Source organism: Hippopotamus amphibius, chromosome 3, assembly GCF_030028045.1.
Source record: "Hippopotamus amphibius kiboko isolate mHipAmp2 chromosome 3, mHipAmp2.hap2, whole genome shotgun sequence".
Lineage (NCBI taxonomy): Eukaryota > Metazoa > Chordata > Mammalia > Artiodactyla > Hippopotamidae > Hippopotamus > Hippopotamus amphibius.
The window spans coordinates 174059330-174077083 of NC_080188.1; the positions used below are offsets into that span (position 1 = coordinate 174059330).

Consider the following 17754-nt stretch of genomic DNA (forward strand, 5'->3'; position numbering starts at 1 on the left):
AACTAAGATAAAAAACATTTTAAAATGAATAACTTTCTTTGTAGGTTTAAACTTTGTTTTCATTATTACACTCTAAATTAGAAGTATGTAGTATGCCATTTTTACTCGTTAATTGCTGTGCCTTAATTTCAGTGTTCTGTCTCCTATGTTTAATACATAGAGGTGGGTTTGTTGATTATTTTTTGTTGCTGTTCCTCTAAGTCTTTGCATGCATGAATTAATGCTTATTTGTTTACAAACTTAGGTCATAATTATGTTTAAACAACGAAGCTATATTGTATAGACATAGGAAACCTTTTTTTTTAAATTAAAGGAAACCTATTAATTCCTTCAGCAACTACTTACTGAGCGCCTGCTATGCACACAGCACCCATCTAGGGGCAGTGAATAAGACAGGTGAGGTCTTGTATCATGGAGTACATGCTAACATAAGTACTCAAAAAAATCATACTGAAGAATTTTTTGTTAAAGTATTTTTCTTAACTAGGGTGACTGAATGTCTGGGTTTGCCTAGAGCAGTCCTAATTTGTATTGTATTTATCCTACCATCATAATTACTGTTAGGGCCTTCTTTCATTCTCAAAAGTGTATGGGTTGAAAGATAAATTATATGGTCACTCTACTCTTAACTCTTTTGTCTCCTTTGTCTTCTGGTTTCTTACCTTGAATGTTTACTGAAGCAATAAACAGCTGTAATTTAACTTTTGCATTGTTAAATCTCCTTGATTCTTGATTCTTTTTTTATTGATAATCTCAGTTTTAAAATAAAAGATAATCTAGCACCATATCATGAATACTAATTACCTTTTAAAAAGGTAAATTTAAATCTTAATTTGTTATTACATCTTTTCCTTATTCCAGCTTACTATTTATTTCACTTGGATACTGACATAATTTCATAGTTCAGTTCCAGGAGGGTATGGATGAACATGTATATGTGGGTAGAATTATCTTTTCCTTAACAGGTAGATTTTTTTTTTTCCCCATGTGCTGCTCTTTTCCCTTGGGACCTACAATTCCATTATTTAAGTCCCTGTTTTGTCACTGACTTAGAAATGTTACTTTGGGCAAGTTGATTAACTTCTCTCCCCAAGTTCTTATCCTTAAAATAGAGATAGCCTTTTGGGGCTCTTATGAGGATTATGAAAGGAAGATGCTATGTGTAAAGCTCAGCTCTTAGAATATGATTCTCAGTAATTGCTTAGTTATTTTAATTAATATTTCATCAGTCATTTAATTAAAGTAGCTTTTTGAGTTTTTTAAAGTTAGAAACATACTCACTAACCATTGGCCATCATTTTTCAATAGAAGTTATAATCAGTATTTAAAATGTACAAATGCCAGACATAAACACTTTGAAAATTTCTCCTTCCTGGAAAGGAGAAATCTATTTTAAAAACGCTTCAGCTATCTGGCAGGCAGTTTTGCTCTCATTGTTTTAAATTTTCATATATTTCTTAGTTAATTTTTACATTTTCATGTAAGCTTTAAGATTTATATTTTTCAATTCTAGAAAAATTCTTCTGGGATTCTCATCTGAATAATTACATTATATTTTTTTGTTAATTTTGGGACCACTCTTCTTACTACACAGTTACATGGGACATCTTTTTGTCTGTTTGGATTATTTTCTATCTTTTAATAAGACTTTATAGTTTTCTTCATTTAGGTTCTAGGCCTTTCTGGTTAATTTTTTTGTATGTATGCTGTAATTTTGTTATTAAATGTTTTTTCCATTCCTTTTAAGTACCATTTGCTAAGAGTAGATAAAAACTGTTGATATTTGGATACTTGTATTATATCTAGGCACCATTTAAATTGTTCTTATTAATTCTAGTAGCTTTTTATTCGAGTCCTTCAGGCTACCTGTTTATATTTGATAGTAGCCAAAAGTGATGGCTGTATTTTTTTCTTTTCCAGTGATTTTTTGCATTCAGGTCTTACAAGCCATGTTATATGATACTAGTGATACTTTTCCCATCTATTTCATTTAGTTGAATCAGATTTAGTGTTTTGCTGTTTAGGATATCCACTTTTGAAGAATAGTTTTGTTTATTTGTTTGTTTGTTTTTGGCCGTACCACGTGGCTTGTGGGGTCTTACTTCCCTGACCAGGGATTGAACCTGGGCCCTTGGTAGTAGAAGTGTGGAGTCCTAACCACTGGACTGCCAGGGAATTCACTGAAGAATAGTATTTATTAAATGAAAGTCATTTATTTAACTTTTTCTTAGTTAAGAGCAAATTCAGTATTTCTATCAAGTGCCTTTTCAGCATCACTTGATGTAATCATATGGTTTAATTTGTTGAGATATGCTTATACATTTTCTGATATTATATTTGTGTTTCTAGAATAAACCTTCCTTGAGCATAATATGGAATTCTTTTGCTAAACTGCTGTACTTTATGGCTAGTATTTTTATATCTGTAACCATAAATTGGTCTGTAATGCTTTTTGTCTCCTTTTTAACCATTTTTAACATCTATATTTTATAATTTTCAGTATGTAAGTCTTGAACTTCTTTTGTTAAATTTATTCCTAATTATTTTCTTACTCTTACATCTGTTGTGAATGGAATTGTTTTCTTAATTTTATTTTTGGATTGTTTGTTGCTAGGGTTCAGAAATACAATCAATTTTTTGCATATTGATTCTGCATCCTGTGATCTTGCTACTCTTGTGTACTTTTTCTCATAGTTTTAAACTGAACTTCTTTTTGAAGTGAATTTCTTAGGATCGTCTACATTTAGGATCGTATCGTCTGTGAATAAAAACAATTTTATTTCTTCCTTTTCTATGTTAATGCTTTTTTGCTTTATTGCATGAGCTAAAAGCTCTTATACAGTATTGAATGGAAGTGACAGAAGGGACTTCCTTGTCTTAGGGGGAAAGCATTCAGTCTTTCACAATGAGGTATGATATTAGCTCTGAGTTTTTGTAGATACCCATTATCCGATTGAGTAAATTTCCTTCTATTACTGGTTTGTTAAAAGTATTTATTATGAATGAGTGTTGGATTTTGTCTAATGTTTTTTGTGCCTCTGTTGAGATGATCTTGTGGTTTATGTTGTTTATTATAATAATATGGGGTATTTCATTGGAGTTTTGTTGTTTTAATGTTAAACCAAGTTTTCATTCCTGGGAAAAATCCCTCTTGGCCATGTGTAAAACTCTTTTTATGTGTTGCTGGATTTAGTTTGCTAATGTTTTAAGTATTTTTGTGGATGTCTGTCTGTAGCTTCCTCTCTTGTGATGTTTTCTGGCTTTGATAACAAAGTACTATTGGCCTCATAGAATAAGTTGGGAAGTGTTTCCTCATTTGTTTACTGAATGAGTTTGTAAAGGATTCATATTATTTCTTGTTTAAATCTTTGACAGAATTTATCAGTGAAACAATCTGGACTTGGGCTTTTCTTTGTGGGAAGATTTTAAATTACCTAGTTCAGTTTCTTTACTTCATATAAGTTGATTCAGATTTTCTGTTTCTTCTTGAAGTCATTTTGGGTAGTCATTATCTTTAAGAATTTGTAAATTTAATTTTTCTAGTTAATTGGCATAAAATTGTTTGTAACATTCTCTTATGATCCTTTAATTTTCTGTAGTGTCAGCAGTAATGCTCTTTCTTTCATTCCTGACTGGTCATTTGTGTCTTCTCTCTTTTTTCTTCTTAGTTGGTCTAGCTAAATATGTTAGTTTGTTCAAGGTGTGTGTATGTATGTGTGTTTATGTGTGTAGGGGTGTGTGTGGATGGGCGGTGCTTCTAGGGCTAGAACACGACATATCTCCACTGTTCATAATGTTCTTATGCAAACTTACTTATTGGAAGGGTCGAAGATCTGTAGACTGAACCTCCTGGAATGAATAAATGTACCGTTTATTTTACCACTGAGAGCATTACAGAATCATATTCATGAGATTACTAGTTAAATACCACTTGTGATGATGAATTCTTAGCTCACGCTAAGTATAGGTAAGCCAAGAGAGCTGTAATTTCTTTCTCCACCATTGGAACTATTGGGATCAAGATTTGTTGAGATCAAGAACATGATGCCATTGCTGTAATCAAAGGATCAGAAATTCACTAAAATTGCCACAAAGCTAGAGACTGGACACTGGAACTGTACCACATCTGTTCCACAGAGCCTCCACATCTTTACAGAGATGCTTGCAAGAGAAATTTCCAAGGCAGAATGACCAAAAATTCCTGCCTTTCAGATTGTACATAATTGCATCCCATTGTGGAATCTAATTCACATCTAGAAGCATAACTACATGGAAATCTGGGCAATACAGATTTTTACTTACCATCTTCCACAGTCTGTAAATACTATAAGGTGTTGGGAATGGAAGCTCAGTGTCATTGGCCCTATCTCGCACAATGCTGAATAGTTGATATGAGTTAAGAACTTATTTTTCCTGGCTTTGAAATTGGGGTTAGTATCAGAGCAAGTATTAATCAAGCCAATAGTCCTTACTTTATTCCCTGCTTTTAATTGTACCTTTTACTGAATGAAACAAGCCTTTAATCATAAGAAAAACCTTTACTACTAGAAAACAATGACTGATGTTGAATCATCTTCATTTAGAATTGAAACATTTCTTAGAATGTAGGCTATTATCTAAATGTTGTTCCTTAAACTATAAAACATCAGTCTCTGTTTAGCTGTACTGTTTATTTTACCACTGAGAGCATTACAGAATCATATTCATGAGGTTGCTAATTAAATATCATTTGTGGTGATGAATTCGACATTGGGAATGGGCTGTGCGTTTTTAAACATTGCTTTTGGAGTTATGATGAATAGATAATTAGTATGTGAGCTACCCACCAATTATAGGTTGACTCCTAGTTGGAAGGGCAAAGGGCATTATGGATCCTACTTGGTTAGTGATGCCTCATGCTAATTCTAAGCTTTCCTGCCTACTTTCATTTAGATCTTATATTTCCATTTGGTACATTGAATTCATTTCTCTCTTTGTGCTCATTATTTTACTGTTTCACCTTTTACCATAATAGAAAAAGATGGGATGGGTTTTATTTATTTATTTATTTTTTGGTTGATTGCTTGGTTGCTTTTTTCACTGGAGCTTAGAGCATAAAAAATTTCTTGAGGTGGATGAGAAATTTACAAGCACTTTTTTCTTTTTTTTTAAGCTCTTTATTGGAATATAATTGCTTTACACCGTTTGCCAGTTTTTGCTGTGCAACAAAGTGAATCAGCTGTATTTATACACATATCCCCATATCACCTCCCTCCTGCGACTCCTTCGCACCCTCCCAATCTCAGGCCTCTAAGTCATCACCTATCATTGAGTTGATCTCCCTGTGTTATGCTGCAGCTTCCCACTGGCTATCTATTTTACATTTGGTAGTGTATATATGTCTATGCTACTCTCTCACTTTGTCCCAGCTTCCCCTTCACCACCCACTCCCTAACCCCATGTCCTAAAGTCCACTCTCTACATCTGCATCTTTATTCTTCCCTGTCACTGGGTTCATCAGTACCATTGTTTTTTTAAAATTCCGTATATGTGAGTTAGCATGCAGTATTTGTTTTTCTCTTTCTGGCTGACTTCGTTCTATATGACAGACTCTCTAGGTCCATCCACCTCACTACAAGTAACTCAATTTCATTCCTTTTTATGGCTGAGTAATATTGCATTATATATATGTGCCACATCTTCTTTATCCATTGATCTGTTGATGGACATTTAAGTTGCTTCCATGTCCTGGCTATTGTAAATAGTGCTGCAGTGAACATTATGGTGCATGTTTCTTAATGGATTATGGTTCTCTCAGGGTATATGCCCAATAGTGGGATTGCTGGGTCATATGGTAGTTCTATTTTTAGTTTTTTAAGGAACCTCCATATTGTTTTCCATAGTGGCTGTACCAACCTACATTCCCACCAACAGTGCAGGAGGGATCCCTTTCCGTCACACCCTCTCCAGCATTTATTGTTTCTAGATTTTGTGATGATGGCCATTCTGACTGGTGTGAGGTGATACCTCATTGTGGCTTTGACTTGAATTTCTCTAGTGCTTAGTGGTGTTGAGCATCTTTTCATGGGTTTGTTGGCCATCTGCATGTCTTCTATGGAGAAATGTCTATTTAGGTTTTCCGCCCATCAGTGGACTGGGTATTTGCTTTTTTGGTATTAAGCTGCATGAGCTGCTTGTATATTTGGGAGATTAATCCTTTGTCAGTTGCTTCGTTGGCATATATTTTCTCCCATTCTGAGGGTTGTCTTCTTGTCTTGTTTATGGTTTCTTTTGCTGTGCAAAAGCTTTTAAGTCTCATTGGGTCCCATTTTTTTTTTCTTGATTTTATTTCCATTATTCTAGGAGGTGGGTCAGAAAGGATCTTGCTTTCATGTATGTCATAGAGTGTTCTGCCTGTGTTTTCCCCTAGGAGTTTGATAGTGTCTGGCCTTACACTGAGGTCTTTAATCCATTTTAAGTTTATTTTTGTGTTTGGTGTTAGGAAGTGTTCTAATTTCATTCTTTTACATATAGCTGTCCAATTTTCCCAGCACCACTTACTGAAGAGGCTGTCTTTTTTCCATTGTATATTCTTGCCTCCTTTGTCAAAGATAAGGTGCCCATATGTGTGCAGATTTATCTCTGGGCTCGCTATTCTGTTCCATTGATCTTCCTTTCTATTTTTGTGCCAGTACCATACTGTCTTGATCACTGTGGCCTTGTAGTATAGTTTGAAGTCAGGGAGCCTGATTCCAACTCTATCTCCTTCTCAAGATTGCTTTGGCTATTCGGGGTCTTCTGCGTTTCCATACAAATTGTAAAATTTCTTGTTCTACTTCTGTGAAAAATGCCATTGGTAACCTGAAAGGGATTGAGTTGAATCTGTAAATTGCTTTGGGTAGTACAGTCATTTTCACAATGTTGATTCTTCCAGTCCAAGAACATGGTATGTCCCTCCATCTGTTTGTATTGTCTTTGATTTCTTCCATCAGTGTCTTATAGTTTTCTGCATACAGGTCTTTTGCCTCTTTAGGCAGATTTATTCCTAGGTATTTTATTCTTTTTGTTGCAGTGGTAAATGGGAGAGTTTCCTTAATTTCTCTTTCTGCTCTTCCGTTGTTAGTGTATAGGAATGCAAGAGATTTCTGTGCATTAACTTTGTATCCTACTACTTTACTAATTCATCGATTAGTGCTAGCAGTTTTCTGGTAGCATCTTTAGGGTTTTCTATGTATAATATCATGTCATCTGTAAAGAGTGACAATTTTACTTCTTCTTTTCCAATTTGGATTCCTTTTATTTCACTTTCTTCTCTGATTGCTGTGGCTAAAACTTCCAAAACTATGTTGAATAATAATGGTGAGAGTGGGCACCCTTGTTTTGTTCCTGTTCTTAAAGGGAATGCTTTCAGTTTTTCCGCATTTAGAACGATGTTGGCTTTTGGTTTGTCATATATGGCTTTTATTATGTTGAGGTAATTTCCTTCTGTGCCTATTTTCTGGAGAGTTTTTTTTTTTTTTTTTTGGGGGGGGTACACCAGGTTCAATCAACTGTTTTTATACACATATCCCCATATTCCCTCCCTTCCTTGACGCCCCCCCTCGAGTCCCCCCCACCCTCCCTGCTGGAGAGTTTTTATCATAAATGGATGTTGAATTTTGTCAAAAGCTTTTTCTGCATTTATGGAGATCATCATATGGTTTTTAGCCTTCAATTTGTTGATATGGTGTATCACATTGATTGATTTACATATATTGAAGAATCCTTGCATTCCAGGGATAAACCCCACTTGATCATGGTGTATGATCTTTTTAATGTGCTGTTGGATTCTGTTAGCTAGTATTTTGTTGAGAATTTTTGCATCTATAGTCATCAGTAATAGCTTAATATTGATTAATAGAGACCAATTAAGTTGGCTTTGTTGTTAAAGTAAAATTTGTATAATCTAAAACACAGTTTATATAGCTTAAGATTAATTCAGAACCATTAGAGGAAGAAGTGACTCTTAAAATATTAAGAGGTGCAAGCACTGCATTTATACATTAGGCCGTCACAAAAAGGTGAAACAATAATCACCAAACAGAAAGAAAGCTAGCTTAGATAGGCTTTCAAGCTCTTGGTTTGTAATACCAACATGGCAATCTATATGCTCTTTTTTAAGCTAAGATCTCTAGGGGGAAAAAGAATAGTCACATTTTATTCAATTTAATTAAGCCCTATTAAGATATTATTTAACCATGGTCTCTGCCTTACTTATGATATCTGTAACTCAGACACTAGTAGCTAACTTTTATATTTTCTGGAGCAGCCCTTTATAATATAGCCTCTTCTCCAATCCTCATTCTAATTCTCCCACTAATCTATAAGTTAGATGATTCATCACTCTACTGTGTTTAGTATCAATATATTAAAAAAAAATAACTAACCTTGCAAACGAAATGTGAGAACACTAAATAAATATTTAAATTCAGAAAAAATGATATCAATTTTTTACCATAGGTTTTTCAAAAATGTTTAAAGTGTTTCATATGACAGATTTACAATAATCTACAACACTAAGGCACATGTAGAAGTCAATTTTTTAAAACCTTAATGAGGAAAAACACATTTTCTGGAACCCTTGAAGTAAATCACATATATTAAGATGTGAAAACCTTCTCTTATTGAGTGAATATTTGAAAACAATGACAATCTTATTTATTCTGGCATTAAGCTTATTCTAACAATCCCCTTAAACATAACCCATCCTGTCTGTAGGTGCTTGCAAAAAAGAACATAAATGATGTAGCTGAAATTGAAGCATTAGTGACTTACTGGGAATGGAAAAAACAAAAATTGATGAAGTCTCAATCATTTATTAAAAAAGAAAAGAGACTACCATGTATGCCTGTTCATTTAAACCATTTTCACTTATAACTGTCCAAAACTCGGTTAATTATAAAAGTTTCTATTGTAATATTTTAAAAATCATCTTAAAAGTATTTAATGATATATTTTATGATTTTCCATATGCTAAATTTTTAGCAGTTGTTTAAATTAGTCTACATCTTTTCCATCTTTTTAAAAAACTTTCTGACTTGGAAAGTAGCCTGCATACAGAAGAGTTTATGAAACATGTGAAAAGTTTTAACATCTTTGTAATTGCTCCACTGATTACAAATACAATATTCCCACACCTTAAAGCCTCCTGTACATCACATTTTCTTTTTTCTCCTTCTGAGAGGTAACCGCTATATTTGAAGTTAGAATAATTATCTCCTTCTTTTTTAATGGTTTGACCACATATTCCTATGGTTACTGTACATATTCCTAAACAGTATAGTTTGGTCTGCATGCTCATCAGTAGAATTGTACTGTGTATTTTTCCATGACTTTCTTTCATTCAATTTTTATGCTTGTTACAGTTCATGGAGTGGCAGTTCATTCATTTTCACTGCTGAATGTGTTCTACAGTGTGAATATGCAAACAATGCAACTATATACATGATTTAAATACATATTTCTTTGGGGCAAGGTTTCTCAAACTTTAGAGTACATAATAATTACCTGGGGAGCCTGTTAAAAAACAGGATCCTGAGGTCCACCTTCAGAAATTCTGATTCAGTAGGTCTTGGTCAGGGTGTTAGATTTTGCATTTCTTAGCAGCTCCTAGCTGCTGCTGCTGCTGCTGTGCAGACTGCGCTTTAAGGAGCCAAAGCTGTAGGATATATTTATCATCTCCTTATTTATTTGAAAGAGTTCTTCATGTAATATAGATATGAAGATTTCTGTCATTTACATGTGCTCTAAATATCTTCTCCCAATTAATAACTTCTTAAGAAATTATTTTTCAGGTAATATTTGGTAAACAGAAGTTTTTAGTTTTACTGTAGCCAAATTTATCCACCCTTCATTTACGGCTTATGCTTTTTGTATCTGAATGCCTTCCCTATTACAAGATCATGAAGATATTCTCTCTTAAATCATCTTCTAAATACTCACAGCTTTGCTATTCACATTTATGTTGTTTGGTCACCTGGGATTGACTGTGAATTGTATGGAGTATGGCTTACAACGTCATTTTCCCACACCAATTGTCCAACTATGAAAATTCCATATTTTCCAAACTTCTATGCAATATGACCTTTGCCGAGTATCAAATATCCATGCATTTATGAGTCTATTTTTGGTTCTGTTCCACTAGTCTATCTATTCCTGTGCCAAAATGTAACTGTTTGCATTAATTTTCCTTAACCTTGTTTTAAATGTGTCTCTTGTAAAGAGTATATTATTATATTTTGAACATTTTAACTAGTCTGTTAATCCTCACCTTTAACTTGGAGCTGTTAAGTAGTTTCCATTTACCATAATTAGACATATCTGAATTTCTATCAGTTTATTTTCTGGTTTTAAATTATCCCAAATTTTCTATGCTTCCCCCTCTTTCCTTTCTCATACTTTTCCTTTCTCATTTTCTTTTTGATTAGCCAAATATTCTACTACTCGCTGCTGACCTCGATAATAATTTGAATTTTGTGCTTTGGATCTATTATTTTAATGATCTTTCTAGAAAGTGTATCATGTTTTTCATACTTCCCAGTATTTGTAGTGACTGCTCAATATTAGTTTCAAAAAATGAATGATCGTGTCTATTATATTAGTAACAACTGAATAATACAATGTCTGACTTTAAAATACCTCTGCATTTAATGTGAATGTAAAATTTCCTGTGAAGCCCATTTTTTAAAAAGATCTAGCTAACTGCCACTCACAGGCTGGAAGGCAAGACAGACATAAATAGGTGAAAGATTTACTAGGTGCCTCAAAGTTGTTCTTAAATTCCAGACTACCAAAAGTAGATTTTATGACAAATTAATAGAATAGTTTGTTTCCTGAATATTGGCGTTATGAATGCCACTTCCATTTGCATTCACACAAATTACTTAGAAACTTGAAAACAAAATGTCCTTGATGTAATATAGATAGCTGAAACACATGTTCATGAATGCTATCATGCTAATTAAGATTTTTTAAATACATATTCAGACACTTATTTAAATGTGAAGGAAAAGATATCCCCACTTGCAACCACTATATAAAATAAAAAACAAGGCAGATTTATGAACCTAACAAATCTCAAATGCTTCCCATTAAGTAAATAAGACAGAAAAATGTAATAAAAGATATCCTGAGCACTTACATATCCATCTTACTCAAGTTTCTCCATGTCAGCAATATAAAATGAATTAAATTAGGTTTCATACCTTCTTAAACTAAACACCAGGTTCTTAAGTTGAAAGGGATGAAATATATTTTGGTGACAGCTGTAGGGGGAGGGCATGGAAGAGCAGAGAGTAGTCCAAAAATTCACGTCAGCGATCTAAAGATAATCTAAAATCATGTGTGTTTTATATAGTGCACATGTTCATCTTTTAGAATCCATCTTGATTTTTAAAAACAAAAACTATTCTAAAAAGAAAAATACTTATTGGCCACCTCCACAAAAAATGCTCCTTATCTACCTCTGGAAAGACACCTGTAAAACTATTTTAAGAAGTACCTCTGAAGAGACAGTTTAATAACTTGTCATTAAGCTTTATCGGTAACATGAAAGTTGAGAATGAGGATTTAATCTTGTACTATTTGTATAATTAAATATAAACAATTTTTAAATGTTTACATGCATTTTTAAAAGTGGAAGATACATATGTAAGATAGCCTCAACTTTACTGAGAATCAAGAAATCTTTATGAAAGGCGAAGCTTTATAAAAATTCTTCTGAGTGAAAATTTTTGAAGAGTAAACAACGAAAGTCAAGTATAAGGAATACTGAAGCCAATCATGGACGGCCTAGAACAGAAAGCAAAGGAATCTGTGTTTATTTTTTAAGCAATGAGAAACCACTGTGAGTTATAGAATAAGGAAATTAATATCAATACTTAAAAATCAAACAAACCAAACCAAACGGTTATTTTTTCCTTTTGAAGACTAAGAGTTATCATGTACCAAATCACAAAAACCAGGAAGTATTGAAAATGGGAAAATGAATGGTGTATGTTTATGTGTATGAACTGTTTAATATGCTGAGAGTAACAAAGAGTTTACAGCAACCAAAACTAAAAATGTTTGTTGAGAACACAATTTAAATAGAGCATTTCAGAACTCCTCTTTGTCTGTTCTAGAAACATTATTCCTTTCCAGTGAATATGATATTAGTATAAATGTCACTCCTGAATCCGAATAGTATGAATCTTACCTTTGATTTATATCACTAATTTCTGGGGGGAAAAAACCACAACTATTATTACTTTAAAGAGTATAACTTAGGAATACCCACATTTCCTATCTGTTATACTAATTACAGTCTTAAAACTTGCAAAATGCTTCAGGTTAGTAAGCAAAACTCTACCAGTCTATTATAACCACAGATTGTTAGGAATTTTATTTACTTTAGACTTACAATGCTCTCTCAAGCTGGCTTTAGAGAAGATGAACTGGAGAAAAATGATTTTTCTACCTTTTTCTACTCAATAAGAAAACATCATAATAAACACCTTTACCCTTATGTCAAAAATCTTGTTCTCTCTTCTGGTGAAAGCATGCTTCAGATAATCACAGGGCTCACAAATAGATTTTAAATGGTCTAAAATAAAATTTAAAGCCCTTTTTCTCAATATTAAATACAAAAAGGGAGTTTAAAATCTGTAGTCTGTGTTTTTCAAGGAGACTGTGACCTAGAACTTGATATTTTAAAAGAAGTGCTTCACAATGCTATGAGACTAGATATCAACTACAGGAAAAAAGGGTAAGAAATACAAACACATGGAGGCTAAACAATACGTTATTAAACAACCAAGAAATCACTGAAGAAATTAAAGAGGGTATCAAAAAATACCTAGAAACAAATGACAATGAAAACACAAAGACGCAAACCTATGGGATGCAGCAAAAGCAGTTCTCAGAGGGAAGTTTATAGCAATACAATCCTACCTCAAGAAACAAGAAAAATCTCTAATAAACAACTTACATCAAAAACAACTAGAGAAAGAACAAAAAAACCCCAAAGTGAGCAGAAGGAAAGAAATCATAAAGATCAGATCCGAAATAAACAAAAAAGAAATGAAAGAAACAAAAGCAAAGATCAATAAAACTAAAAGCTTGTTCTTTGAGAAGATAAACACACTTGATAAACCATTAGCCAGACTCATGAGGAAAAAAAGGGAGAAGATGCAAATCAAAAAAATTAGAAATGAAAAAGGAGAAGTAACAACTGACACTGCAAAAATACAAAAGATCATGAGAGACTACTACAAGCAGCTATATGCAAATAAATTGGATAACCTGGAAGAAATGGATACATTCGTAGAAAAATACAATCTTCCAAGACTGAACAAGGAAGAAATAGAAAATATGAACTAACCACAAGTACGGAAATTGAGACTGTGATTAAAAATCTCCCAACAAACAAAAGTCTAGGGCCAGATGGCTTCACAGGTGAATTCTATCAAACATTCTCTAAATGTTTGATAGACCATTCTCTAAATGGTCTATCAAACACCTATTGTCTCAAGCTCTTCCAAAATATAGCAGAAGGAGGAACACTCCCAAACTCATTCTACGAGGCTACCATCACCCTGATACTAAAACCAGGCAAAGGTGTCACAAAAAAAGAAAATTACAGACCAATATCACTGATGAATTTAGATGCAAAACTCCTCAACAAAATACTAGCTAACAGAATCCAACAGCACATTAAAAAGATCATACACCATGATCAAGTGGGGTTTATCCCTGGAATGCAAGGATTCTTCAATATATGTAAATCAATCAATGTGATACACCATATCAACAAATTGAAGGCTAAAAACCATATGATGATCTCCATAAATGCAGAAAAAGCTTTTGACAAAATTCAACATCCATTTATGATAAAAACTCTCCAGCAGGGAGGGTGGGGGGGACTCGAGGGGGGGCGTCAAGGAAGGGAGGGAATATGGGGATATGTGTATAAAAACAGTTGATTGAACCTGGTGTACCCCCCCCCAAAAAAAAAAAAAAAAAACTCTCCAGAAAATAGGCACAGAAGGAAATTACCTCAACATAATAAAAGCCATATATGACAAACCAAAAGCCAACATCGTTCTAAATGCGGAAAAACTGAAAGCATTCCCTTTAAGAACAGGAACAAAACAAGGGTGCCCACTCTCACCATTATTATTCAACATAGTTTTGGAAGTTTTAGCCACAGCAATCAGAGAAGAAAGTGAAATAAAAGGAATCCAAATTGGAAAAGAAGAAGTAAAATTGTCACTCTTTACAGATGACATGATATTATACATAGAAAACCCTAAAGATGCTACCAGAAAACTGCTAGCACTAATCGATGAATTAGTAAAGTAGTAGGATACAAAGTTAATGCACAGAAATCTCTTGCATTCCTATACACTAACAACGGAAGAGCAGAAAGAGAAATTAAGGAAACTCTCCCATTTACCACTGCAACAAAAAGAATAAAATACCTAGGAATAAATCTGCCTAAAGAGGCAAAAGACCTGTATGCAGAAAACTATAAGACACTGATGGAAGAAATCAAAGACAATACAAACAGATGGAGGGACATACCATGTTCTTGGACTGGAAGAATCAACATTGTGAAAATGACTGTACTACCCAAAGCAATTTACAGATTCAACTCAATCCCTTTCAGGTTACCAATGGCATTTTTCACAGAAGTAGAACAAGAAATTTTACAATTTGTATGGAAACGCAGAAGACCCCGAATAGCCAAAGCAATCTTGAGAAGGAGATAGAGTTGGAATCAGGCTCCCTGACTTCAAACTATACTACAAGGCCACAGTGATCAAGACAGTATGGTACTGGCACAAAAATAGAAAGGAAGATCAATGGAACAGAATAGCGAGCCCAGAGATAAATCTGCACACATATGGGCACCTTATCTTTGACAAAGGAGGCAAGAATATACAATGGAAAAAAGACAGCCTCTTCAGTAAGTGGTGCTGGGAAAATTGGACAGCTATATGTAAAAGAATGAAATTAGAACACTTCCTAACACCAAACACAAAAATAAACTTAAAATGGATTAAAGACCTCAGTGTAAGGCCAGACACTATCAAACTCCTAGGGGAAAACACAGGCAGAACACTCTATGACATACATGAAAGCAAGATCCTTTCTGACCCACCTCCTAGAATAATGGAAATAAAATCAAGAAAAAAAAAATGGGACCCAATGAGACTTAAAAGCTTTTGCACAGCAAAAGAAACCATAAACAAGACAAGAAGACAACCCTCAGAATGGGAGAAAATATATGCCAACGAAGCAACTGACAAAGGATTAATCTCCCAAATATACAAGCAGCTCATGCAGCTTAATACCAAAAAAGCAAATACCCAGTCCACTGATGGGCGGAAAACCTAAATAGACATTTCTCCATAGAAGACATGCAGATGGCCAACAAACCCATGAAAAGATGCTCAACACCACTAAGCACTAGAGAAATTCAAGTCAAAGCCACAATGAGGTATCACCTCACACCAGTCAGAATGGCCATCATCACAAAATCTAGAAACAATAAATGCTGGAGAGGGTGTGACGGAAAGGGATCCCTCCTGCACTGTTGGTGGGAATGTAGGTTGGTACAGCCACTATGGAAAACAATATGGAGGTTCCTTAAAAAACTAAAAATAGAACTACCATATGACCCAGCAATCCCACTATTGGGCATATACCCAGAGAAAACCATAATCCAAAAGGAAACATGCACCATAATGTTCACTGCAGCACTATTTACAATAGCCAGGACATGGAAGCAACTTAAATGTCCATCAACAGATCAATGGATAAAGAAGAACTGGTACATATATACAAATGGAATATTACTCAACCCATAAAAAGGAATGAAATGGAGCTGTATGTAATAAGGTGGATAGATCTAGAGTCTGTCATACAGAGTGAAGTAAGCCAGAAAGAGAAGAACAGATACCGCATGCTAACTAATATATACAGAATCTAAAAAAAAAAAAAAAAAAATGGTACTGATGAACCCAGTGACAGGGCAAGAATAAGGATGCAGATGCAGAGAGTGGACTGGAGGACATGGGGTGGGGGGGTGAGGGGCGAAGGGGAAGCTGGGACTAAGTGAGAGTGTAGCATAGACATATATACACTACCAACTGTATAATACATAGCTAGTGGGAATTTGCTGTTTAACACAGGGAGATCAACTCGATGATGGGTGATGCCTTAGAGGGCCAGGACAGGGAGGGTGGGAGAGAGTTGCGGGAGGGAGGGGATATGGGGATATATGTCTAAATACAGCTGATTCACTTTGGTGTACCTGAAAAGCTGGTACAAGAGTGTAAAGCAATTATATTCCAATAAAGAGCTTAAAAAAATATATTAAGCAATTGTTATAAGACGCTGAAAGATTTGTTTCAGATTTTAAAATTTATGTTAAAATGCTTTTTCAGTTTCAATTCTTTACTCCTCCCTTTATTTTTGCGCTGGCACCAAACAATGATTTCCTACTGTTGGAAACAACCCCACCTTGACCCTGGACTTGGCCATATGACTAGCTTTGTCCCAAGTGATGTTAGGTGAGAAATTGACCACAAATTTGAAATGTGCTTTCACAGTTGGGCTTGCTTACTCTTGCCCCTCTGCCATCACCATGAAGAGAACATGCTCAAGCTAGCTACTAGTCCCAGGGGCAGGAAGAAAGCCGCTTGGAGTGGCACTTACTTGCCCCAGCCGAATCATTCAACCTCCAGACACATAAATAAGCTCTACTGAAATCAACCAACCCTGAGCTGTCCCTCAGATCTATGAAAATAAATGAAGGTTCGAAGCTACTAAATGGTAGAATAGTTTGTTACACAGCAGTTTTCTGGCAATGACTAATTAGTACACTGTTCTGGGAAATTTAGTGGTATTAAATAAATAAAGGCTATTTCTCTACATAATTATCAAGGCTCTAATCATCTTCTGTTTATAAAACATCATTGCTTATAGAGTATCAATGTACTTTAGCTAATTGTATCACCTTCACTGGCTTCTACTTGTCTGAAAGCACAGAAAACAATCTACATAAAAATACTCTAGTGCCTTTATGCATATGATTTACAGAATCTTCACATAGAGAAATACATACTTAAATATTTGACATGTTATCTGAAGCAAAGGTCTCCAAAGTGGAGTAAGAAAACCCTGATGGAACAATAAAAGCATTGAGGGTGTCTGTAGAAACTTTCAGATTTAAGAAAATCAGTTTTTAGATCCTCAAATTTCATATCTAAGTTGATATGGCTTACAGTGAAGCCTGAGGTATAATGCCAGTTCTTCTTTTCCACTTCAACTTTTATAATAGCTTTTTTCTGTTTTACAGAAGAAAAGCGTATTTCTCATTATAATGAATCTTAATATGGTACATTTTTCCAGGTTGTAAAAACCTCAGGATTATCTAAGAAAGGTATGTTTCTTCTAGATGTTGTTACTAGAGTAATTTGCTGTCATTCTTTGTTTTATAGGTATTTCTATTGAGTGAAACATGGCATTAGAAAAAGTGTATTTTGTACTTTGTTTTAGTTCCTTTACTTTAGGTATTTGTTGAGTGAAAGTGGGTGAAGTTTTTTTTGTTTAAACGACTTATTTCTGCTTCTGAGTATTGTCAAAAATTGTATTCATTGTTCCTTATTCTCATGTTCCACGAGAGCAAAGCAAAGAAGCCATTAGCACCAAATATTGAACATGGATCTTACTTCAGTTGCAAAATAAACA

The 17754-nt window shown here is 34.2% G+C and overlaps 1 protein-coding gene across 6 annotated transcripts in view; it reads left to right on the forward strand.

The window, feature by feature from the left end:
* COP1 (COP1 E3 ubiquitin ligase) overlaps nucleotides 1–17754 on the forward strand; it is a 238793-nt gene that overhangs the window by 147380 nt on the left and 73659 nt on the right. The window lies entirely within an intron of this gene.